Source organism: Dermacentor andersoni, unplaced genomic scaffold (genome assembly GCF_023375885.2).
Source record: "Dermacentor andersoni unplaced genomic scaffold, qqDerAnde1_hic_scaffold ctg00000039.1, whole genome shotgun sequence".
Lineage (NCBI taxonomy): Eukaryota > Metazoa > Arthropoda > Arachnida > Ixodida > Ixodidae > Dermacentor > Dermacentor andersoni.
The window spans coordinates 25,520,408-25,547,076 of NW_027314752.1; positions in this window are offsets into that span (position 1 = coordinate 25,520,408).

A 26,669-nucleotide genomic window follows, 5' to 3' on the forward strand; every position below is an offset into this window, starting at 1 on the left:
AGTGAGAAAAAATTGTAAATGTAAAAACACCTTTGTTCTTAGATTTTGGTGTACGTTAAAGAACCGCAGATGGTTCTCATTATTCTGGAATCCTCCAGTATAGCGTGTCTAATAATCAAATGGAGGTTTTGGCATGTAAAACCCTATAATTCAGTTCAATTTTACGAAGGTGTTTCAAAAAAAAATATGCAGAAGAGCGGATAGAATTCACAGGCGCAACTACACAAGGCACGATAACGTTATTCCAAGTGTAGTATAAGGATTTATTATGAGACACTAGGCACAGTCTAGTTGCACCGGCAGTACGCGAACACTGATCACGCGCGCAGCCGACACAAGAGCGTTTTCTTCATTCTCCTCTTCACTACAATGGCCCCCAGGAGAGAAGTGGAGCCATACTGGTGATTTATGGCGTAGGTAGGATGAGGGGGTCGTAGTACGCCTTAAGCTAGTTTACATGAAAAGTGTCCCGCCTGCAATGCCCAAGGTTGGGCGATGGTGTCACGGTTTCTACAACGTGGGTGACAGCAGAGGTACGGTCTATGACGCGGTATGGGCCATCATAGCGTGCAATGAATTTGGTTGAAAGGCCTCGGCAGTGAGGAAGGACCCACAACCAAACAAGGGAACCAGTCGGGAAAAGTGGTGAAAGCGCACCGCTGTCTGGCCGCAGCTTCTCACGACCTTGAACGGCGGTCGTAAGGGTTCGTGCGAGCTGCCTACAGTCCTCGAGGTATTTGGCGGCTTAGACACAGGCGTGCATTCGGAAGCGTCAGGTCGGTATGGAAGCAGTGTGCCCATAAAACACGAGGGCTCTCGTCCATACAGCAGAAAAAAGGACGAAAAGCAAGTGGTAGCTTCTGTGGCAGTATTATAGGCTTACGTGACGAACGTAAAAACAGCGTCCAGTTACTGTGGTCCGAGGCGACGCACATATTCAACATGTCACCGAGTGTGCGGTTGTACCTCTCTGTCAAGCTGTCTGTTAGTGGGTTGTAGGCTGTAGAGTTGTGGTGAACGATGGTGCATGCAGTGAGAAGGGCTTAGATTACTTCGGACAGAAAGATATGGTCCCTGTCGCTAAGCAGTTCGCGTGGTGCTCCATGCCGAAGAGTAAAGTTCCCCAAGATGAAAAACGCAACTTCGCGCGCAGAGGCTGCCGGGAGTGCAGCAGTCTGGGCGTAGTGCTTCAAGTGGTCGGCACTTACAATTATCCATCGCCTATCCGAGGAGTGGCAGGGAAGTGGCCTGTATAGATCTATACGACGCGATTGAATGGCCGAGCCGGACAAGGCAGCGGCTGTAGCTCACCACGAAGGCGCTGTGAAATTTTACGCCGTTTGCACGCCGTGCAAGCGCTAACGTAATGGCGCACGAAGTGATATATGCAATGCCAGTAGAAACGCTTTTTAAGCCGAGTACACGTTTTCAGAATGCCGGCGTGACTATTGTGAGGAGCAGCCCGAAAATACCGAAAAACGCATGTGTCATGGTATCACAAGGAGCTATTTGCGACCATCAGGCAAATAATTCCTGCGGTAAAGGACGTTGTCGCGTACGGAAAAATCAGAGGCTTGGGGACGAAGTGTTCTAGAAGAGGGTGTGATGGATGGGTCGTGAAAGATATTCAGCATAGTACAAAGCAGGGGATCCTTACATTGCTCGTCCGGCATATCAGCGACGTTGAAGCCTGACATGGATGCAAAGAGCGGACACACTGATGCCACATCAGAAGTTATCGGTGATCGCGAATGCGCATCGCCATCAGATGTTTTGTACCCGATCGGTAGACAAAACGGATGTCATATTCTTGTAACCGAAGTGCCCATCGGCTTAGGCGAACGGACGGATTCTTCAACGAGGACAGCCAGCAAAGTGAATTGTGGTCGGTGACAATGTCAAAACAGCGACCGTATGGGTATGTACAAAATTTCACGAGAGCCCAAGTAATGGCGAAGCACTCCTTTTCTGTTACAGAGTAGTTGGTTTCTGCCTTCTTGAAATACGCGATGACATACTTGTCACGGACGTCTTTTCGTTGTGGGAGGATTGCACCAAGTCCCATGCCGCTGGCATCCGTGTGTACATCTGTATGCGCTGTGGGATTGCAGTGTCGAAGAATCGGTGGCGAAGTAAGTAGTTGACGTAGTTGCTTGAAGGCTTCGTCACCGGAAGTTGACCAAGTGGAGATGCCGTTGATAGCGGTAAGCAAATTGGTCGCTGGAGCGATGATAGTCACAGTATTGTGTGCAAAACACCGAAAGTAAGAGCGGGGCCCTATAAAGCTGCGGAGCGCCTTAAGTGTAGTGGACATCGAGAACTGCGACCACGCAAAGCTTGGCTGGTTCAGGAAGCATGCCTTCCTTCGACACAACGTGTCCCAATATTAACTTTCAGGCTGCAAAACGACACTTTTTGATGTTGAGTTGGAGGCCAGTTGAGGTGAGGCAGGTCAGTATCTCACGCAATTGGACGAGGTGCGTTGGGAAATCTGGCGAAAACAGCACGATATCATCAAGGTAGCACCGACATGTCTTTCCACTTGTAGTTACGAAGAATGGTGTCCATCATACGCTCGAAACTAGCGGGCGCGTTGCAGAACCTGAATAGCATTACGGTAAATTTTTACAAGGAATCAGGCGTGACGATAGCTGTTTTCTCACTATCATCTGCCATCGGCACTTGACAATAGCCGAGGCGAATACCCAAAGATGAGAAGTACTCCACGCCTTGTAAGGAGTAGAGGGCATCATCTATCTCAGGCAGCGGATAGGCATGCTTGCGAGTGATCTCATTGACTAATACTACAGGAGAAGCCGAAGCACTGTGGGAAGGGCGAATTGCGCCACGGTGCAGCATATCGTCGGCCTGCTCACTAATTATCTGTCGCTCAGCGGCCGACACGAGGTATGGTCGCTGGCGTAAAGGAGGATGGGAACCAGTGTGGATGCTGAGTGATGGTTGCCGTACGCCCCAAGGATGGTTGTTCACAGTCAAACGACGAGCGAAACTTCCGAAGAAGCGCGTGGACTTGCTGGCGATGCGGAGGCGGCAGATCGGTGTCTACAATAGCTTCAAGAAGATCTGACGAAGACAATGACGACAATGATGATGATGACGTACGCAGCATTGGAGAAGTGAAGGCATCGAGCTCATAACAGGCCGTGTCATCGGAAGCATCGAGAATGTGAAGCGAGTCAAGGGGCTAAACACGACCTATTGATTCACCGCGCAGTAAGGTCACATGTTAGTGCGATGGGTTACCACAAGCATAGAGGATAATACAGATACAGTGGGGAGGAAAGAAAAGGGGTGGGGTACGGCCTTGCGACGCTGAAAAATTGGTAGCGGTGTACAAAGTACTGAAGCGTTAGTCGCGGTAGAGCAACAGACGGGCACAAGCACATATATTTCGGTTGGTATGTCCGTATCGGGCACAACGGTGAGCTTGGAGGCATTATCTTCAGAAGGGTGAGGCAGCTGGGCATCGACAAGCGGGAAAAGTGCCACTTCGGCCCGGGCACAGTCGATGACGGCACGATGGTGAGACAAGAAGTCCCAGTCGAGAAGGATGTCATGTGACCATGAAATCAAGACGAAAAATTCAACATAGACAATGCCGTCGATGACTCCTTGTGAGGTACATTGAGCAAGAGGGGCCATATGCTGCGCAGTCGCGGTGAGTATAAGCATACCAACCAACGACGTCATGACCTTGTTGAGGTTGCGACAAAGATTTTCGTCGATAACGTAAACTGCCACCCCAGTATCAATAAGCGCAGTTGCGGCAGTTCCTTCGACCAAAACGTCCAGTAAGTTGCGTGGCGACTATGCAGGCTTTCTACAAGTCGAGAAGCTGGTAGTTCGTGCCTGCGCAACAGCAGCAACTAGTTTCCCTCCCTAGGTGACAGGCGGCGACGTAAGGGGGAAAGCGAGAAACAACGCGCTGATGGCGAAGGAAGGCTGCCGACAGGGCGTCGAGGAGGCGACGAGAACTCTGGGTTGGGAAGCATCGCATGAGCTTTAGCATCGTGCGAATAGCCATATCCAAGCATTAAGAGAGTAGGGTCAGCAGGTGGCATGCAGCGATGCCAGAAGCGCGCGACTAGCCTGTGACGCCGCAAGTGAAGCATATGGGCCGATTCTCGCGTGTGCACCAAGGGGTCTGAACTGGGCTTCGAGACGGAATTGGAGGCCTCGCGGCAGGAGGTGCAGCTTGAATTCGCATTTGCACCTGGAACGCGAACGTACGCGGCCCAGGTCGCACGGCTACTTCAGCGTGGGTCAGAGGTGCAGCCACGGGAGGGCAGGGTTCAACTAAAGGTAGCGACTCGGTAAGTTCCTCGCCAATGGCCCGCCTAATAGGAGCTGCTAGATATGTGTCCGGCTGGCGAGGTCGATCGTTGATAGGCGGCATAGACACTTGGCCCACCACCTCCTCACGAATGAAATCCTTAATCTCAACTGAGCGCGATGATGCTGGCGTTGAGTTGGAGCGAAGTGTGAGGCCCGAGGGTGCTAGATGCAACAGCGCTGCGCGCAAGGACCTTTTGTCGACGCAGCTTATGGAAGCTTTGGCGAAAAGTGACGACAGCAGCGACAGAAGTAGGGTTTCGCGCCAGAAGCATTTGAAATGCGTCGTCCTTGGTGCCCTTAAGAATGTGCATCCCTTTATCCTCTTCGCTCTTGGTGGAGTCGACGCGGGCGCAAATATCTACGACATCCTCTATGTAGCAGGCGTAAGTCTAGCCAGGCTGTTTAGCGCGCTGGTGGAGGTGGTGGTCAACAGGGTGTTTTCGCAAGGCCGGGCGGCCGAAGATTTCCGCGGATATTCTTTTGAAAGCGGGACAGGTTTGAAATTCCCATTCATGATTGTGGTACCAGAGGTTCTCAACGTCAGCAACACGGAAGATGGCGGTGAGTAGCTTTGTCGGGACATCCCACTTGTTTTCATCACTGCCATGCTCGTAGGTAGAGAGCCAATCTACCACGTCAGCCTCACCTTATTCGCTAAAAACAGGTGGGTGCCGCTGACGCCGGACGGCGCCGCACATGATAGGAGCGGCGGATGCTCCAAGCAGATTGTTGGGAGCGACGTTCATGCTAGCGGCTGGAGCAGTTGTCAAAGTTCGGCGAAGTTCCAGGGTGCAGTCGCGGATTGCAGCACCTTCTACCAAATGTAACATAAGCCTTTATTATAACACACTAGGCACAATCGAGTTGCACCGGCACTACACGAACGCTGATCGGACGCACAGCCGACACAAGAGCGTTTCCTTCGCGTTCCTTTTCACTACACCAGTAACTTGCGTTTACAGTCACAGAAAAACCACTTGGGGTCCCATGATTGCAATATTTGGGTTCGCACTTCGGCTACATCCCATGGAATATTGGCAGGAAATACAACCGAGGGCGGTGCACATGGTGTTTTGCGAGGAGATGACGAAAAGCAGTGCTCACCAGAAGTTCGCAATAATTTAAGTCCTGAATGTATGGCTACTCAAGACCGACATTGTGCACTTCCGTGCGACTGGAAGTACACATGTGCGGCCACCTACGAGGTAAGTGGTGTGAGCGAGCCACAAATTGCTTGATAAGAGTGAACAGGGAGCACCTCTTGTACGACACAAGTTCAGTTTTATTGAGCATATTTCAATATTTCCGGGATATCTCTCTACTATTATGCCAGCTACTAGGGGCCAGGTAGAGAGTAGTCGACGAAGTTATTGTTGGAACACGCAGCGCCGGGTATTTGTCATGTCATACCTTAAGAAACTAATAAGTACAGCTATTTATTATGGGGGCATTGCGGTACTTAACTCAATTATATGGTTATAATTTTACTGTGCTATTAAGTTTATAAATAGAGTGATCATTTCTAAGTTTCATGAAATATTGAAAAAAAATAGGCTGTTGCAGATAACATGATTTCAATAATTCCGTGGGATTAGTCTGAGAGGCGGACATTACGTAGATAAGATATGAAAACACATATTCAACTAAACAAACATTTTCCTACTTAGCCCAATGATTAATGACTTTACAGCACATATTGTAATTCATAAATCGCAGCTGGTGAGTTTACAAGGCGTGACCACTTGGAGTTAATTTCTAGATAACCTTGGTTTTTAGACATGTGCTTTGAAACTCGCTGTGATAATGCACTGTTGTTGCAATTACTTTGTTAACAAAACGCTCTTTTCTACATTGATGCACAAAAGTAACCAGGATGCCCACATATTTTGTCCCACAAATTCACTTTAAACAAATCATTCATACAGCGCGGTTCGATCACAATATACTGAAATAGGCAGATACAAATCGCGCATGATAAATATGGTGTTAGGGGTGCCACAGAGAAGTATTTTGGAGCCTATCCTTTACCTCTTTTATATGAATGATATAGTACAAATAAATAAACCTTGCAAATTTGTTAGCTACGCAGTTGATTGCTCCGTGTTTTCTTAGAGGAAAAGATGTAGTGCACGGTAGTGCAGATCTAGCGCAGGTGCGTTTTCTTCTAGAGCGAACAAATGGTGCAAGACAAATTTTTTTGACAGTGAATGACTCGAAAACAAAGTGTATGTTGTTTCGCGCGTTAGGAACATTGGTTAAGGTACCTGATTACCTTATACTTGGCCCGTTCAATGTTTCGATTGAAAAATGTGTAAAAACACTTGGAATAATATTTAATGAACATATATTCTGGAACCAGCACATTCAGTCACTACTGCTTAAATTAAGCAAAACAATGGGCATAATGAATAGGTGCCCACAAGATGTCCCCATGGTAATTAGAAGATTGCTTTATAATGCCCCGTTAAGGTCTTATTTGTGTTATTGTGTGCTAGTTTGGGGTACCACTACAGGTGAGAACCTACACAAACTCGTTTTAGTACAAAAAAGGGCAGTCCGCGAGGTATCAAGTGCTTCTTATTTAGAACACACCACACCACTTTTTTAAAAACATACAATCCTTAAAGTTCAAGATTCAAGTTCAGGGCACAGTAGATGCTTTTCTCGATATTGCAAAACTTGAGCACACCCCGACAACATGTCCTTTTTGGTATCAACCATCATGGCACGTTCGTTTCTTGTACAAAGTTTGCCGACAGAGAATTCGGCATACATTGCCAGCGACATTAGATCACTGGCACACTCCTCAATTCTAGACCTCATTTTATGTTCCGCAGGCATAAAAAATTGCACAACTGAAGTTTGCGAGGGCATTTCTCATCACAAACTGGTCTACTTTACTTGCATGCTCCCTCGCCAACTGGGAACATCCATGCCAAAATTACTAACTGTAAAGCATTTTGACGCAGCAGACAACCCACGCATTATGCATTTTCTGCAAGATGCCCTCTTATCGTTTTGTGAGGACGACGTAAATGCGTTGTGGGCGACGTTTAAATACCTCTGCGATTACTGCATAAGAAACTTTGTACCGGAAAAAGTAAAGAAACTAGGGAGAACAAACCCTTGGTTAACCCGAGAACTAATACAATTAAAACGGAAGATCAAGCGCTGCAGGAAGAAAAAGAATAAAAATGCGTCACTAATTAAAGAATTAAGCGCTTCCCTCAAGCTCAGACTGCAAAAAGCAAGAGACAGGTATTTTTCGGAGACACTTGGTCATTTTGCAACGGAAAATCCTCGAAAATTCTGGCAGTACCTCTCGAATAAGGACAATAAAAAGTTAGACCAAGTAACGGTCGAAGGGGAAGCTGTCACGGACAAAAAGGAAATGGCAGACAGGTTCAACCTCCATTTCCAACGCGTATTTTCCAGACCTGATGCAAGGATTGATCACACGTCAGTTAGTGATGGCGCAAGCACCATTACCATCTCTTTGGAAGGTGTTACCGAACTTCTATTGCGATTGGATCCAAAAAAATCAGCCGGCCCTGATAACATTCCCGCAGCATTCTTAAAAAGGTATGCAGAAATTCTGGCCAGATTTCTTGTCGTAATCTTTCAAAAATCTGTAGAGTCAGGCGCCGTACCCCATGACTGGCGTGTTGCGCGTGTTGTACCCGTATTAAAGAAAGGAAATCCATCGGAAATCAATAATTACCGCCCTATATCTCTCACCTCTATTCCTTGCAAACTAATAGAGCATATTATACTCAAATACCTTAACAGCTTTTTAGACACGAATAAAATAATTAGCAACAGGCAACATGGCTTCCGGCAACGTTTTTCCACTAGTACACGACTAATTGATACCGTACATAATCTAACAAAAACTCTCGACAGTGGTGGTCAGGTAGATATAATTTTTATGGATTTCTCCAAGGCGTTTGATAGGGTTCCTCACTCCAAATTAATAACCAAAATGAAAAAAATGGGTATCGCTTCCTGTATCATCGCTTGGGTTATGTCATATTTACAAAATAGAAAACAATATGTGGAAATTGATGGCAACTGCTCCCGCTTCTTAGATGTTCACTCTGGTGTTCCTCAGGGCTAAGTCTTGGGGCCTGTTTTATTTAATATATATAGTAACGACCTGTTAGGTATTCTGGAACTAAGCACGTCGGCCAGGTTATTCACCGATGACTGCACTATCTTCAAAAGCATTCATTCTGCATCCGATCAACTTGTCCTAAATTCTAACTTACAGCTCCTTGCAGACTGGTGTAACAAGTGGGATATGACAATTAATTATGATAAAACCGTTTATTTATGTGCTACGAATAAGATCAACAAAATGAAATTTACGTATGGCATTGGGGACAACACAATTAGTCAAGTGGAAGAATACAGATACCTGGGCGTGACTTTAACATCTGATCTTAAATGGTCATCCCATATCTCCAACATCTGCTCCTCTGCAAGGAAAAAGCTAGGTTTCCTAAAATATAAATTAGGCAATTCTTCAAGCGTACTTAGACTTCAAGCTTACAAATCAATTGTTAGACCTACTCTTGAATACGCCAGCATAGTATGGGACCCACACACCACAATCAACATAGATAAACTAGAAAAAATCCAGAGATTAGCAGTAAGGTTTATATATAACCGCTATAAGCGAAGGGACTCTCCGTCCACCATGTTACATCAGGCAGCCCTTGAGCCATTGGCTGAAAGAAGAAAGGCTGCCCGGCTGCGCTTTTCTCACTCTTTGTATTTTCAAAAACTAGGCATTCAGCCACAGGATTACTTCGAAAGGGACACAACCAGACCCTCACGACATAAACATAGCCATAACATCAAGCCAATATTTGCCCGCACGAATTTCTTCAAACATTCATTTTCCCTAAAACAATATCCGACTGGAATTCCCTGCCTCATGACTCACCTCTCCTTTCTTCAACTTCTTGAGAGCCTGTATATAAGTATCTATGTGTATGGCTAGAAATGATGATTACTTATTAACTGTGCGTAGTGTGCTTTTTTTTTCTATGAATCTGTGTTTGGGGCACGCACTCTCACAAATTGTATTTGCTTTGTAACCCTGTTTAGTTTTGTTATTATATTTTCTGGATGTAAATCATAACTTCCCCATTGTTGCTGATCCTAAGGCATAGTGCTTACTAACAAATGTATGTACCCTCTCCTGCTTGGACCGATCCGGCCTGCAGTATTTTGTAAAAAATAAATAAATAAATATTGACATCAAAACGTAAAGGAAGAAAGACAAAGTTTATTCACGCAATAATTTTTTGTTGTGTCTAGCCATTGTATTATGTATGTATATTAGGAGTACTCAGCCTTCCTATTTCATTTTTACTTCCTACATGTCCTGAGAGAGGCTTGTTTGAGTGTAATGTAATCTTGGATTCATCGTATGTCTGGTACAGTGCTTTTTCTGAAAGTTTAGTAATGCTAAATGTGTTTCGCCTTCATTGCTGATGGGTGGCTGGAGCCCAGTCAGCTGCAGTGTAGCAGCTGTTTCTTCGGCCACCTTTTTCGCCTTGAAATGTTGCGAAATAATGTTGCTTTGATTGATTGAAAAGGATAGGTTATGCAGGCTCAACGGCTACTATTTGTAAAGTGCAATATGTGCTATTGAGTAACAAATTAGGAGCATAATTATTGATTTGTTAAATTAGCCACATATCTGTTCCGATTTATCGTGCTACATATGTCCACGTCTTATACAGCTCAAGAACTAGATTTAAGCTAGGTTGCACAGGTGATTTAAAAAAAAAACCTAAACCTTAAAAGAGACCGCCCAGTATGAACTATAGAGAATAACGTACGAAAAAGAAAGAACTGAAAAGCATATGCTGTGGACACACCACCCATTTTCTTGAGCAGCAAATTCAGTTGGTTTGCGTTTCCCGCCAACATGCTGTAGAACTGTGGAGTCAAATTTAAAAAAAAATGTGAGTGCAAACGCCAATTACCTAAATAAAAATTTACGTGTCGAAAGGTATTATGCTTCTTAACGATAACCTCTTTTCTGCGTAGATTTCCGTGGACGTTCGCGAATATGTAATTTCTTTGCAGCACATCGGTCTACCAACACATGATTTTTTGAAAAGCTGTAAGTCCGAAGAACACAAATTGAAATTCTGTGGCCTAAGCTTAAACGATAGGTTTAGGAAAACGAACATGAGTGGAAGATTTAGATTTTACCTACGATGAGAAAATTACGATTTCGTAACCTTTACACGAGAACCTCGGTGCACGAGACGTGCATGCTGCTGTCTCGCTTTCGTAGCCATAATGAAATAGTGTTGTTATGAACTACTCTACAGATTTTGCTTGAGACACTTGCTCTTGCATAGGAATCTATGTGATGTGCTATGGAGAACAGCAAGGCAACAATCAAGCAGACCAACGCGTAAAACACTTTAAAGACTCCAGATTAGGACGAGTTTGTACTATATTGTTGCGTAGGCAGTGACAGACCAGAAAAAAGCAGAAGTACCAATGTCGATGACTCGTTGCTGTCATCGTGAACTGCCGAAGCGTAGTTAATAAAACAGCCGAGCTTTCTGGGTTGATAGAAAGTGTTGACGCACACATAGTCCTTGGTACCGAATCTTGGTTAAAGCCTTCAATTGCTGATAGTGAGGTGTTTTCAGAAAACTACGTCGTCTATCGCAACGACAGGCCCACTGCAGGTGGGGGTGTCTTTTTGCTTGTTCATTCATCGCTAGGGCCTTCAGCAATTGATTAAAAGTGCAATGCACTGGAGTCCATATGGTGCAAGATAGTCCTATCTGATAATTTCACGTTCATTGTTGGGGTGGTTTATCGCTCGCCCAGCTCGGATATCAGCACAGTGCAAACATTATCTGCAATTCTCACAGAGGCGTCAGCTCAGACGATACTTCTTGGGGGGGGGGGGGGGGTTAAGCTGCCTGGGTTATCTTGGCGCAATGACACGTGTATAAGATCTGGCGGGCGCATGAACCTTGCGATGAAAAATATCGCAGACACGTTTGGTCTGACGCAGTACGTTACCGATCCTACTCGCAATGACGCTGTGTTAAACTTGATGTTTTGTAGCGTCTTAGGCCCACTCCTATTTTTGATTTTTATTCATGAGTCACAAAGTAACATTGATGTTCCATTGAGACTTTTTGCTGACGACTGTGTGATGTACAGTACCGTAAATATAGTTGATAATCAGATCAAATTAAATTTGAATCAGCAAAGAATAGTGAAATGGTGTAGCGACTGGCAGATGGACTTATACTTTAAAAAGTCTGTGTTCATGTCAGTAACTAGAAAGAAAAATGTTCTTGATTACAATTATCAAATCAACGGTTATATGCTTGAAAGAGTCGATCAGTATAAATACCTAGGCATAACATTTACATCAATCTACGATGGAATACCCACATTGAAATTGTCACTTCCAAAGCTTTTAAAACCATATGGTACCTGCGACGCACTATGCACAGTGCTACTCCGGATGTAAAGTGCCTCGCTTACAAAACCCTAGTCAGACCGATTATCGAATATGCTAAAGTAATATGGGATCCTCACACAGCAACTAATCGTTACAAGCTTGAAAGAATTCAGCGACTCGCTGTAACGTTTGTCTTTAATAAATACCGCCGGAACCATTCTACAACAGAACTCTGCCAACAAGCCCAAATGGCTATGCTAGAAACCAGAACCAGATATGAAAGACTAAAAACTCTTTACCTCATTATCAATAATTAATCCTAAAATAAATAAATCAGATTACTAATGAAACATCAAAGCATCGTCATAGTAAGTTTATCCCATTACCGACAATAAAAAATTATTGTTTCAAGTTTAGTTATTTTCCCCGAACTTGTAGGGACTGGAACTCTCTTCCTGATTCTGCTGTTTGGTCGACATCACTAGCTGAATTTCTATGCCACTTAGATAATTTCATCTATGGCACTAACATAGAGCGATGAGGTCAGATTGCTGCTGTATAAGTTCGCTGTTCTGATTTCTGACTGATGCATTTTTGTTTTTGTTTATGTGAGTATTTCACGAGATTATCTTTTCGTATTTCTTTAACTAATGTATAAGTATGGTTTTCAATATGTTCTGTACTACTTATTTTTGCTGTTCAGTTTCGTTTGTTTTTCCCACTCCTGTTAAAGCCCCTGAATGAGGCTGACAGTATTAATAAATGAAAATGAAATGAAACTCGCCGGATTTCTAAAGAAATGTGAATGTCATTCCGGAAATTTGCGACCATCTGGCTGTTGTTGCCGGTATCCATAAAGAAAAAAACCGTGCGAAGTTATCCACGAGTAGAAGGGTCTACTTTTATAAGAAGGGTGAATACGATGCAATTTCTGAGAAACATCGTAATTTCTTTTCGATTTTCGAGTGCTTATCTGAGGAGCGTAATGTGCACAATATGTGGGACAATTTTAAGAATATGTTATTCGAGCTGGTAAGTGTACATATGCCAATCTTGATTCTTCACGGTTTAAAAAGCACAAACAGCCATGGGTAATAACACGTATACTAAAAGTTATCAAGAAGAGGATGAGGGTATTTAACGCATTCAAGAAAAGCAAATCAGCTGCTCATTTTACAAAACTACATACGATTACACGCGAATATAAGCTAAAGATAGGAAATGCTAAAGATGACTACTTCAGCGAGCTGAGCAATAAAATGAAATCAAAGCCTAAAATGTTTTGGAATTACTTAAAACAGTGTGGATCAGATTCCTTCGGAATACAGGAGTTAACTTATAATGGTAAGATAATTATGGAAGAGGAAGATAAAGCGGCCTGCCTATACAACTTTTTTCATTCGGTATTGTTACCCAAGCACACCAGTCATATTCATCCACCTACAACGAATATTTCGCCTATGCTTCCTGTTGAGCTTAGTGTTAATGGAATTGAAAAACTATTGAAAGATATTGATGAGAGTAAATCTAGTGGTCCGGATGAAATTTCTCCACATGTATTGAAACGTTACGTGGGGCCGATTTCTATGTACCTTTATTTAATTTTTGAAATATCTTTATCGACAGGTATTTTACCCCATGACTGGAAAATTGCACACGTTGTTCTGATACATAAAGGGGGGTCCAAAAAGACGTTGGTAACTACAGGCCAGTATCATTTATGTCTATCCCGTGTAAAATATTTGAACATATCTTATATAGACAAATACTAAATCATTTAAGGGAGCATAAGGTACAGCGTGGATTTCGTAGGGGACTATCTTGCACAACACAACTAGTTGAGTTTTATCATGACATAATATCCAGCGTAGATGCAGGAGGACAGGTAGACGGTGTGTTCCTAAATTTTCGGAAAGCCTTCGACACGGTATCACATTCACTCTTATTATTTAAGCATAATACCCTACGCATTGATGCAACTGTTTTTAACTGGATTGAATGCTGTCGTTCCCAAAGAAAGCAATGTGTAATACTGAATGGAAAATCCTCCGAATATGCAAATGTTACGTCTGGAGTCCCACAGGGCTCCGTTCTGGGTCCGCTATTATTTTTGGTGTACAATAATGATATCTCTGCCGGAATTTCATCTTCTGTATGGCTGTTTGCGGATGACTGTGTTGTGTACAGAAAAAGTTGCCCATCACAATGATACAATTGAACTTCAGAACGACTTATCACTGATTCATGATTGGTGTACTAAATGGAAAATGACATTGAACATAACAAAGTGTTTACATGTCTCATTACATCTCTCTCTCTCACAGGTATCTCTCTCTCACAGGTAGACAGTATCATAGCCAAAGCTGGTAAAGCTTTGAATTTCATTCAAAGAAACCTGCGATGTTCACATGGGAATTTAAAACGTATCGCACATACAACTTGTGTTCGACCACTCATAGAATACGGCTGTGTTGTGTGGGACCCCCATGAGGTAGCCCTCATTGCTGCTCTAGAAAAAATACAAAACCGTGCTGCCAGGTTCGTCTTGGGGTGGTACAGAAGGGAGAGCTGCACACCAATGAACGCTGAGCTAGGATGGGAATCACTTTCTGCCCGCAGCAATAAACTGAGATTAAGATTTGTATATTCAATTTACTATAATAAAACTGGAATTAATAGGGAAATTTACCTACAGAAACCTCATTACATTTTAAAACGAACTGATCATAGTTACAAAATCCTCGAGTACCCTGCCAAGACGAAAATGTATGCCAACCCATTTTTTGTTCGAACAATTCAACAGTGGAAGGCTGACTCAAAATCAAGTGCATTGTGTGAATGAAGATGTATCTTATTCCATGTTGTAACCCCCCTGTGGTAACGCCTTTGGGCGCTGCGGGGTAATTGAGGAATAAAGAATAATAAAGAAATATAGTGCAACATATACGTAGAAGAATGCAGTTTTTAACAAATTCTTGTTTCACATTTTTTGCATATATAACTTGAAATAGCAATGGGCAGACTACGATAATTAATAAATTGCCGAGCAAATATAAATTTAAGCGTTCGCAGGGCTGTCAGCTGAACTCCTAAAAAGTTTACACCATTTGGGTCCTATCTTGTCTCACAACAATAATCGTCGTCTAAACTTAAAAATATATATATTTCTGATTCGACACGTTTTCGCCATTTGCTTTCTGCTATTACTCAAACGATTGCGGATTGCGACAACTTTCCCTATCTTGCGAGCAACATCAGAAAACCGCAAAACCCGCCGCGTCAAAGTGACGTGTATGCAGTGAACATGATATAATATGCAGAACAATATGAATTTTATTCTCAATCGCGAGAGAATGCCTCGTCACGAAAAGAATGGAGGTTAGCTGTCCACCGATCGCTCAGACACTGGCTGCTCACACCTGCACGAAGGCAAGGATTTATTTCATCATCATCATCATCATCATCATCACCGTCATCATCATCATCATCATCAGCCTGGTTAGGCCCACTGCAGGGCAAAGGCCTCTGCCATACTTCTCCAACAACCCCGGTAATGTACTAATTGTGGCCATGCCGTCCCTGCAAACTTCTTAATGTCATCCACCCACCTATCTTTCTGCCGCCCTCTGCTACGCCTCCCTTCCCTTGGAATCCAGTCCGTAAAGGAGAGGGAGTGCTAGCAGAGCGCATGGAAAGCGTGCAACGTGGTGAAGCGTTAGCTGGAAAGAGCGGCACCTACCTTGAGACCACCACGCGGAAACCACAGGAGCACAGGGGACAATGCCCTTTGTCGAGTCCGAATCCCGCAGAAGAGGACAAATGGAAGCAGAGAGAGGTAGGAGAGAGTGAAAGGGTGATTATCGCCAGCGACTAAAACCTGGCTAGGTGCTCAAAAGCGATTGTGGAGAGTGAAAGGCTACAAATGAGTGACGGTAGAGACATTTGCAGGGCGGACACTGGGTTCTGTCCTGGAGCAAGCAAAAGAAAAGTTGTCCAAACTTGTCACAGTAGGTTATAGGCTAAATGACGTCCTAAACAGGAAACGGACAGGCCTAGCCCAGCGCTTGGCTAGGGGGGGGGGGGGGGGGGGGGCACGACTTGCGCGAGCTATCCCCTCAGGTGCAGAGCATGGTGCGCCCGGTGCCCGAGGTGCCTGCACGGGGCAGCACGTACAAAGAATTGTAGTGGCCGCTAATGAGGCGATGTGGAAAATGAGCCGAGAGAAACGCTTCGAGGTGTTAAAGTAAACAGGGAAATAAGAAGGTGTGGTGGTTTTAAACGAGATGGGATCCACTTCAATTACAGGCAGGCCTGAGAAGTGGGCTGGAGACTTGGTGGTCGCGCTGTTGCTTTTTTAGGGGCCCCACGGGGGCACAGACGGCCAGAGTAGATAGTAATGTAGAAGGTCCCATAGTGAAACTTCAGTACAGCATGGCCATCAATAACAGAAAAAGGAGTAAAGCAAGAAAGAGAGCTCGCCATGCGATAGGCGACATAAACACGCAGGGCGGCAGAAGAAAGGAAAAGCGGGCAGAGATTGAGATATTTGCCTGGAGAATACCGTTTGCGTTGAATGCGAAGGAATGAGGAGCGAGGAGAAAGTTAATATCAGCAAAGGACTGAGGCAGAGGTGCCGTTTATGGCCACTGCTGTTTATGATGTGCATGGTGAGGATGGAGAGGTCGCTAGAGGGAAGAGTGTAGGGTTTAATCTCTCATACAAACAGGCAGGTACAGTAGTAGAGCAGCAGCTTCCAGGGTTATTTTATGCGCACGACATTGTGTTGTTAGGTAACAATGAAAGTAATTGGCAACGTCTGGCTAATATTTCTGGACACGAAAGCAACAATTTAGGATTGAAATTTAGTGTTAGGAAATCGGGTGTTATGGTATTCAATGAAAACAGTGAACAGACAGTGGCAATACAGGGCCAGGAAATATCACGAGTAAGAGAATATAAATACCTTGGTATATGGAAAAACGACGGCAATAGATATATGGAAACGGCAGAACAAAACAATATCAGTATACGAGGAGATAAATGCAGCCATAATGAAACATAGAGCGCTATGGGGATACAATAGGTACGAGGTGCTCTGAGGTATGTGGAAAAGTATAACGCTTTCAAGACTTTTAGAAGTGCGGTTCTCTGCTTGAAATCAAGGGTACAATCAGGACTCGATGGGAACCAAAGTCAGTGGGTCGCCTCGCATATGGCGCTCACGGGAATACTACAAATGAAGCTGTGTAGGGTGATATGGGCTGGACTAGTTTTGAAGTGAGGGAAGCTCACAGTAAAATTGATTATGAAGAACGACTGAGGGATTTGGAAGGAAGTAAATGGACTGGGACAGTGTTTATGTATCAGTACAGGAAAAACATCGATTCACCGTGGAGGAAAAGTACTAGGAAGCTTACTAGCAAGTATGTGGCCTGTAGGGTGAGCAACACTGCAACAAAGAATGTCAAGCGGAAAGTAAGAGAGGCTGAAATATTCTCATGGGTGGTGGCAGTGGAAATGAAACCTGCCATGAGTAAATACCTAAGAGGAAGAAACGAAATCAGGAAAGAAAGAATTTATAACTCAAAGGGAAGCTCATAGCTTTTCTAAACATGATCAGAATGCCTTAGAACACGCACCTACAAAGCGAGATGTAAAAATGAAGAAGAATCACGTGCTTGCTGCGGTAAAGCTAGAGAAACGATGTAGCATGTTTTATTAGAATGTAAAGACATCTGGCCAGCGCTCAATTTAGACACCACTGGCCTCCTTGAAGCCCTTGGGTTCAGCGAGAGCAGGAGAAAAGTAAACATATCTACAGTAGAGATTAGTAAGAGGCGATTGGAAGATTGGTGGAAGAAAAGTAGGGAAACGACAAGAAACTGAGACGTACAAAAGCAGCGTTCATTATAAGTAGTCAAAAAACTTGGTTGTGAGAGTTCATATTCTTCTTTTCCTATTTATTTTTTAAACTAGGTAGGAAATCAGGCAGTTTAATAGGAAGAAATTGGTGGCGCGCGCCACTGCCTTTTTTCAAACGGGACGCTCATATCATCCATTCATCCATCGATCCTCCAGAGAGGAGCCATGTTGCCATAGTACAACTTTGGCATCCTTTGCCCGCACTAGTGCACCATGTCTTGCGGAGGCAACGCACAAGCTTTGCGGTGGTGACGCAAGGTGGCGTCATATTTTAGGGCAGCACAGAAGCGGAGTATCGCTTCAGAACGCGCCTCATCATAAATAGTTTGCAGGTGACTATTCTGCGTGACAATACGTATCTAAGCTAAGGCATTACTGTCAACCGTGGTCGTTAGATGGGTAAAGTTGACAAAGCACTTTATGAGTCTTTTAGGCCCATTGTGCGTCGAGATCATGAGAGTGGCTTGTTGGGCTAGTTGGTACATGGTTATGCTAGGAGAGTGCCAGCAAACTTGAGAGTAGGAAAAAAATCGAGAGGCAGAAATAGACAAAGAGACAGGAAGGTGGCTGGACTAACAACTGAACTTTATTTGTGAAACCTTTATTTGTGAAACTCGGGGGGACGTCGGTTTCACAAATAAAGTTCAGTTGTTAGTCCAGCCACCTTCCTGTCTCTTTGTCTATTTCTGCCTCTCGATTTTTTTTTTCCTACTCTCAAGTTTGCTGGCACTCTCCGTGCGTCGAGATCTCTTGCTGCAATAATACGCGCGACAGTAAAACGTTCGCTGTATACGTTCGCTGTTCTTGGGCATCTGCCTTGCTCTCAACGTTTTAGTCAAATCACATCTACTTCATGTCCATCTTAGAGTTCTGTGATGTATGTGCTTCTGTGTACCTGGGTCGTCCCGACAGCTATCAATTCAAACTTGGTTTTTTTATTGTCTCAAAGAAAAACACCCATCAGTATTTAACTGGGATGACCCTCCATCTTATTCTCGCTTAAAGAAAACTCTGGCTAAAAGTGCATCTGACGGCTCCCGTCTGCATTCTTAGAGTTAGATGCACCTTGAAGGTGCAGTATGCCCGATTCGTGGCTACGCGCACTGACCGGTGTGCTTCTTGTCACTCTAAGAACTACCGCATTTGCTTCGGTACTTTTGGTGCGTACTTTCAGAAAAAGAATAAAACACATTCCATTCGCTGCCAGTTGCCCGATAGTATGACAAAGTTTGCGTATCGTAAACACAGCGATGGCGCGACTACGCCTCACTAGCTATCCATTTATGTTATTCGGAACAATGCTGTCGTGTTTCAGCATTGCGAGATTACTAAGATGTCGAAGAGAAACTGCAATACACAGCTAACAAAAGCAGAGAAGCGCAACTCATCTCCGTACGGTCAGCTCCACTTATACACTATTTAAGTCGCCTTTAGTTTCGAATATGAACAGGCACGTGTGACCCTTGTACCATTTCCTTTGTCACACAGAGCAGTTCTTGACGCTTCTTGGAGAAAGTGTGTAATCGATACCGTTACGCAGACCACAAGTAAGAACTTTGAAATGAGTACCGCGATTTATCATTTCGCAAGACGTCGAGGTTCTCCGCACGTTTGAAAAGCATTTTAGCCCTTGTTAGTAAAATTCGCACACTTTATTTTAGATGCTGCTTCATGTACTTAATGCACAAAATTACGTAGAAATTACGCTCTAGGCAAATGTGATAGAGAATACACGTACAGTAGCGCACATCAACAGCAATTAGTGCCAATGTGGCTGGGCTATTGCTTTCCAAGTAACATATACAGATACTGTTTTTGTTCAATGTGTTATAGGTAAAATACCAGAGTGTAACATAGGTAAAACCGATTCTAAGTGATCTTGAAGAACATCGGAATCTACAAATTTGTGCGCTTGACCTGGCGAAAACCTTTTTTCCGCTTACATATTGCCGCATAACTGTGCCACTGAGGCAGAGAAAAAAGGAGAGGGTGCGCGTGATCTCGGGGTACTCTAGGCCTGCGAGGCCTTGCCTGTGGCTTTCTCTTTACCTCGTTTCACCCTGTAAATAAACATCTTGGTGCACGTGCGGGGCAAATCTTGGACGATCCTGGATGGCCCAACAAGCTGCGCACATGGCCGATTCCGAATGACGAGCCCACATGCGGCGAACCAGACAGCAATCGCGCAAGTCAGGCTGGCTACTGGACACCACTGCGAAAGCCACCCACCTTTTGGGGGAATGCGAACGAAGACCTAGACGACTGGCTTAAACACTACAACAGAGCGAATCGCTACAACTACTGGGCCAATTGGAAGCAGCTCGATAACGTGTTACATTTTTTTTCGGCGGAAGCGCGCTCCTCTGGTTTGAAAACCACGACAACGTTCTGACAAGCTGGAATAATTTCCTAGAATTCAATAGGTGATTTGGGGAACGTATAAGTGATTTGATGGGGGAACCGATAGGTGATAAGTGACTTGGGGAACACTGTTTACTTTCCTGCATTGTTTGCTGTAAAAAAGAAATTAGTTGGCTGATGGTCCTCCATTGCTTCTAGTTGGGCCCAAAACCTGCGCCCTGCCGTCCTTCGTTCAATGCATGAAGATATCACATCCGGGCACCTAGGCGTGGCACACACACTACATCGACTTCGCCAGAGATTTTTCTGGCACAAGCTCTGGAAAACAACGAAACAGTATGTCGCCATCTGTACTGTTTGCCAGCGCGACAAGCAAACGATGACGGCTCCAGCAGGCTATTTGCAAGCACTTAGGCCACCGACGTTACCCTTTGAAAAGTCGGCATCGACTTGCTTGGCCCACTCCCAAAGACGTCAGCTGGCTACCACTGGATGCGTAGATAACTTTACTCGCTACACGTAAACGGCGACAGTTCCATGTGTCATGGCAGCAGATGTCTGTTCATTTTTGTTGCATCACGTCATACTGCGTCACCGTGCCCCCCGGGTTGTCATCAGTGACCATGGAAGGCAATTCGCCACCGACTTCATTGGAGAACCTTTACGGCTTCGTGGTCTGCATACCGTAATTCCACTCCTTACCACCCGCAAACCGATGGCCTCACGGAGCGGACGAATGGAACCCTTACCTACATGTTATCAATGTATTTCCCTGCAGACCACGAAAATTGGGACGGCTTCCTACCTTTTGTAACGTACACGTACAGTAGTGCAAAGCACAAAGTTCCTGGACATGCGCCGTTCTTTTTGCTGTACGCGCGCGCTGCCATGAGCTTTGTGGACCCTATTCTACCTTTATCGTGTCAAAAAGATCCTTCCGTCGCCCAAACCCTGTGTCGTGCTGAAGAAGCACGTCGACTAGCACATCTTAAGACGTTATCCTCACAAGGCAACAATAAGGTTCGCTGTGATGCCCCGCATATTCCCGTCAGCTTTACTCCTGGTGACTACGTTTGGCTGTAGACACCTGTTACACGGGACCATTCGTTATACTCAGTCGCTTGAGTGATGTGAACTATGTCGTCGCCAATGTGACGGCATCTAATAGGCCTTAACGTGCGACGCAAGTTGTTCAAGTGACCAAATTCAAGCAGTACCATCGCAGGTCCCTTTAACTCGTTCAGCGAGCTTCGTCTGCCCCCGGGAAAATTATCGCAGCACTGCGTAACTGAGGCAGAGAAAGAACAAAGAGAGGGCGTGCGTGATCTCAGGTATTCCGCGCCGGCTGTGTCAGTCCTGTGGCTTCCTCTTGGACCTCGTTTCCCTCTTTAAATAAACAGCCTTTGTAACAATATGACAAAGCAGGACGACAGTGAGCAGTGCGTAATCACTACTCCAGTCTGTCAGACACATCGCACCGCCGCGTCACTCATTTATGTAAATTAAGTGCAACATTCTTACATGGGGGACGGAGAACATGTAAAAAGAGCAGAATAAATCTACCGCATTCGTGGGATTCTTTCACGCCCTCGATTGTACTGCGCAGTTATATTATGCGCAAATAACAAAAAAAGAATCCTTGGTGCCGATTCTACCACTCACATCATGTAACGAAACCGCAGTCGACGCGTCCCATGGGAACAATATTATGGAACATAAAAAGGCAAACAAACGCTTTTTTCATCATGTCACTCACTGTACCATCTCGAGAAAACAAAAGGTGGTTGAGGAGAAGCACTACGACAGCAAATTGGAAAGTGGGAGTGCCAACAAGGCAAAACAAACAACGTCCGTTTGAAGGCTGTGTGGCTAGCTACATTGCACTGAACTTTACTTTTAGCAAGAATCGTTTCCTTCTTTGTTTTTTTGTTAGAATTGGTTAAGATTGTAATGCGCATGCAAATTTGAATGCACTTTTCCCTAAAAAAATATGCGTGTAGAAATTGTGCAAATATGGTACTTGTGAGTAAGACCCTACATTGTATGAGATCTTGTGTCAAACAGACGTAAGGATGCGTCGGCTGCGATCAGTTGACGCTAACAAATCTATTTGGCGAAAATTCTTTCGCCACATAAGATACAGTCCAAGCAAAGAAGAAAAAAATCATCCAACGAAAACAAAACGCCACAGTGAACTTAAATATCGGCCACCGAGTGGCGGGGAGACTTGTTAGCTCTACGCCGCCTGTTTCTTCCTAGTTGGTATTATTTGTATAATGTATACTACTAATGCGAGAAATGTGCACGCACTACGACCCCTTTTTCTTTGGTTATTGCCTGCCTTCGCACGGAATAGAGTCACATATAGAACAAGACGAATTTAAACATTCCAGCCCATCCTTGACCGATTTAAAAGCTTCAAAATTCTTGTAGTTTATAAAGACAATGATCAAAATGAAATCAAGGTGAAAGCAGAAGCCAATATTTCGACAACCAGCCTTCTATGTGGGAAACCGACATATGCTCTATACACTATGGTGCTAGATGGTCTGACACTGTAAATTACAAATACAGTGGAATATTTCCACATAGATATAAATAAGACACGACAGAAGCTCGTCCGTGTCTGCCGTGTCTTCTTAGTGCGTGTATGTGACTTTTGCTTTGTATTTGGAATTTACAATGTGGGACATGTGCTCTCCTCGGCACATTTTATATAGTGCGGTTCTTATAAAGGAGACAGAATGTAAGGCGGGTGGGCGAGAGAACGAATACGGTGTGGTAACGGTGAGTGTGTACAATTAAAACGAAAAATAATACGCTACTGAAGGTCGGTGGATGAATGTGAGGTAGTACCGGGTGTCAGCCGGTTCAAGTGCCATTGTAGGTTCCTCTTCTCGGGGAAGGGGCATCGATGTTGCCGTGGACGGGGGGGGGGAGGGATTGTTTGAATATTTGCTGCGCCAGAGGTCGGTGAACTATCCTCTCTGGAAGAGAGAATAAATGTAGCGGCAGAAAATTGTTCTCGTAAAAAAAGGATAGATATATAAATAAATTGACGAAAGGAATGGGTGAAATTAAAGGGAGGTTGCAATACTATTTCCAGCCCCATAACACAAAGAAGAGGAAAAACAAGAAAGCTAAGAAAATTAATGAAAAGTAAGTAAGTGTTACTCCCTATAGTTATAAATATAACATAGCTAATAGATTCCTTTTAAAACGTTTATCCGTATTGGTTGCAGTGTCTTGAACTTATGAATGACGTATGATCCTCTGTATTTTCCCTCTCGCGCCGAAACGGTGTGACTGTAATTTCCGTTCATAAATGTTATGATCTGGTTGGCTGAAATGCTCAGCGACGCCTTTGGGAAGCTTTTTAGCTGTGTCCCTGCGATGTCTCGTTAGCCTCATGTTCATTGTTCGTGGCGTTTAGCCGATATATTGTTTTTTTTTTCTGCAGCAGCATTCAAGCATGTAGATTACATCGCAACTAGTGCAAGTAAACGTAGTTTCCGCTTCTTGTGTATAGCTATTTGCAGTGCTTTTGTTTTAGCGTGAATTTGTTGGTGCTTGCATGTTTTGCACCTGGCTCGAGAACATGTTTTTATGACGGGGCAATTGTGTGGGTTGAATTTTGAATTCCCTAACATGTTGCTAAAATTTTAGTTGCGGTGATAGGTTATTCATGGTAGTCCGGGAACGCTTTTCTCAGACGCTCGTTGCTTCGCAATACTGGGTGATATTTTTGCAGGACATTGTTTATGTCTCGAAGGGCATTACAATATTTTGTTATAATGCCTGGTGGTATCACAGATTGTGGTGTGGGCTGTTTCTTTGCTTATTCCGGCTGCTTCTCCAATCTTGACGCGATGTCATAAGCCCTGTCGAGAGGAAGTTGTGGATAGTTTCTTTCTGCTAGGGTTGCTTTACGGTCATTTAGGTGGTGCATATAATCATTGTCTTCATAAACTCTACCTACTACAGTTAAACCTTCGTTCTGCGGGAGACAGAAAATACAGAGAATCATATTTCATCCATAAGTTAAAGGCATTTCAACCAATAAGCATAAACGTTTCGTATGGAAATTCAGAAACTATTAGCTATGCTCAATACGACAATATAGCACTTAATCGTTTTTATTGAGTTGCTTAGCTTTTTTTTTTCTTTTTTTTCTATTGTGATGACAATATTATGCGAACCTCCTTTTTTCACTCATTCCAGTAGTTCTCTTAGTTATATGTATATTTTTGGAAGGGCACCATTTTCTGCCAATACATTTATTCTCTGTTCCAGAGACACCATAGTTTACTGACCTCCAGCCAAGCAGCAGGCCAGTGACCCCCCGCTCCACATGCACGTCGTCCTCCATGCCCTTTCCACGGAAAGATGAACCTAAAATGAAACTCAAACCAGTTGGCATACGCCGCTACCTCACATTGCTCCACCGAACATCAGTAGCGCATAATCTTTTTTTTTTCCAATTCTGTACCCTCACCGCTAACAAAGCCTCGGTGGTTACCTCGTCAACCCCTTTTACCCTCTCTCCCGTTTATCAGAATCGCACCTATACATACTTTTCCGAGCAGAGCATATGTTGCGATGAAACAGACATGTCCACTTCCTGAAACGTTGGCTCCCGCTTTCACATTGTTCTCATTTTCCTCATCGTCTTGAATTTCCATCTCCAACATTCCCAGTGCTTTCCCTGGATTTTAGTTACTGAAATGCTAACAATCGGTTAACCCATTGTGCTACAAGGCTTTCCTCTCTATATGGCGCTGAAGTTTTCTTTGTTACAAAGAAGCAGAACCTTCCTAAGAACACACCACACAAATAATATACAACTAAAGCTTCACCGACAAAGCTTTTGCAGATGGCTGCTGCAGTTGGAATATTATACATTTGCTCAAAAGTGTTGGAAGCTTTGCCACCATGTCTGGTTGACTTCGACATTTTGAAGTTGAGCTCTACGCCACTTTACGCAGATTAGACTCCAAGTTCATGCGCTTTAGCGTGCCGAAAGTCCAGAGCCCCTTCAAAGCGCCTCCCTTAGAATAGCATGCCATTCACAGCAATAGCACTTATTGCTGTCGACCTGCACTACCTCACGTTAGCGCCCTACATTCTTTTGCATGTTTTACCTCAAACCTGCGATGAAATGAATGTCGTCATGTGTGCTCGAAACATATGGATATCTGTGTGTATTTTAACCGCTGCCTCCTGAACATAGTGCGAAACTTCACGGAATACGCGCTCCGAAGAGCGTTCTGTTTTGGATCTGGAATTCCGCACAATATCCTATTTGACAATCTGCAGTTTCAGCGGTTACTTTCGACGTCGATTCACACAATTCTTCTGTAAAGAGGTCTAAGACGCAATCGCCTCAACGTCAACGGTCTTTGTCTTTCCTAAATAACTTTATAACAGTAGGCCACCTTACCCATGGTTCCAGGTCGATTAACATTTTGATAGCCTGAAACAACCAAAAAGATATACAGAGCTTTTACACATCAGCCTACCTACAGAGACGAAGAGACGCTTGAGAATATATTCACTAGATATATACAATGGGCCAAAGACAGCCATACAAGATGTAACCCATGCGCGTGACTGTCGGCGATCGTCGTCTTCGTTAGTCCTCTCATCATCGTTCGCTACTGCAGCGTCTCGTAGCAATAGAAATATGCCCCTTTCGAGTTCTTTTTCACTTCTTGAATTTTTACGTTTTCTGTCGTACATACAACATAGCGCACTCGGCGACGATTTTATCACCATTAGTCTGGATGCGGAACCTCTCGGTGATGGCGACGGCACAGATGCGCCTGGAGCGTCCATATATCATCATCATCATCATCATCATCATCATCATCATCATCATCATCATCATCATCATCATCATCATCATCATCATCATCATCATCAGCCTGGTTACGCCCACTGCAGGGCAAAGGCCTCTCCCATACTTCTCCAACAACCCCGGTCATGTACTAATTGTGGCCATGCCGTGCCTGCAAACTTCTTAATCTCATCTGCCCAGCTAACTTTCTGCCGCCATCTGCTACGCTTCCGTTCCCTTGGAATCGATTGTGTAACCCTTAATGACCATCGGTTATCTTCCCTCCTCATTACATGTCCTGCCCATGCCCATTTCGTTTTCTTGATTTCAACTAAGATGTCATTAACTCGCGTTTGTTCCCCCACCCAATCTGCTCTTTTCTTATCCCTTAACGTTACACCTATCATTCTTCTTTCCATAGCTCGTTGCGTCGTCCTCAATTTGAGTAGAACCCTTTTCGTAAGCCTCCAGGTTTCTGCCCCGTAGGTGCGTACTGGTAAGACACAGCTATTAAATACTTTTCTCTTGAGGGATAATGGCAACCTGCTGTTCATGATCTGAGAACGCCTGCCAAACGCACCGCACCCCATTCTTATTCTTCTGATTATTTCCGTCTCATGATCCGGATCCGCCGTCACAACCTGCCCTAAGTAGATGTATTCCCTTACCCCTTCCAGTGCCTCGCTACCAATGGTAAATTGCTGTTCTCTTCCGAGACTGTTAAGCATTACTTTAGTT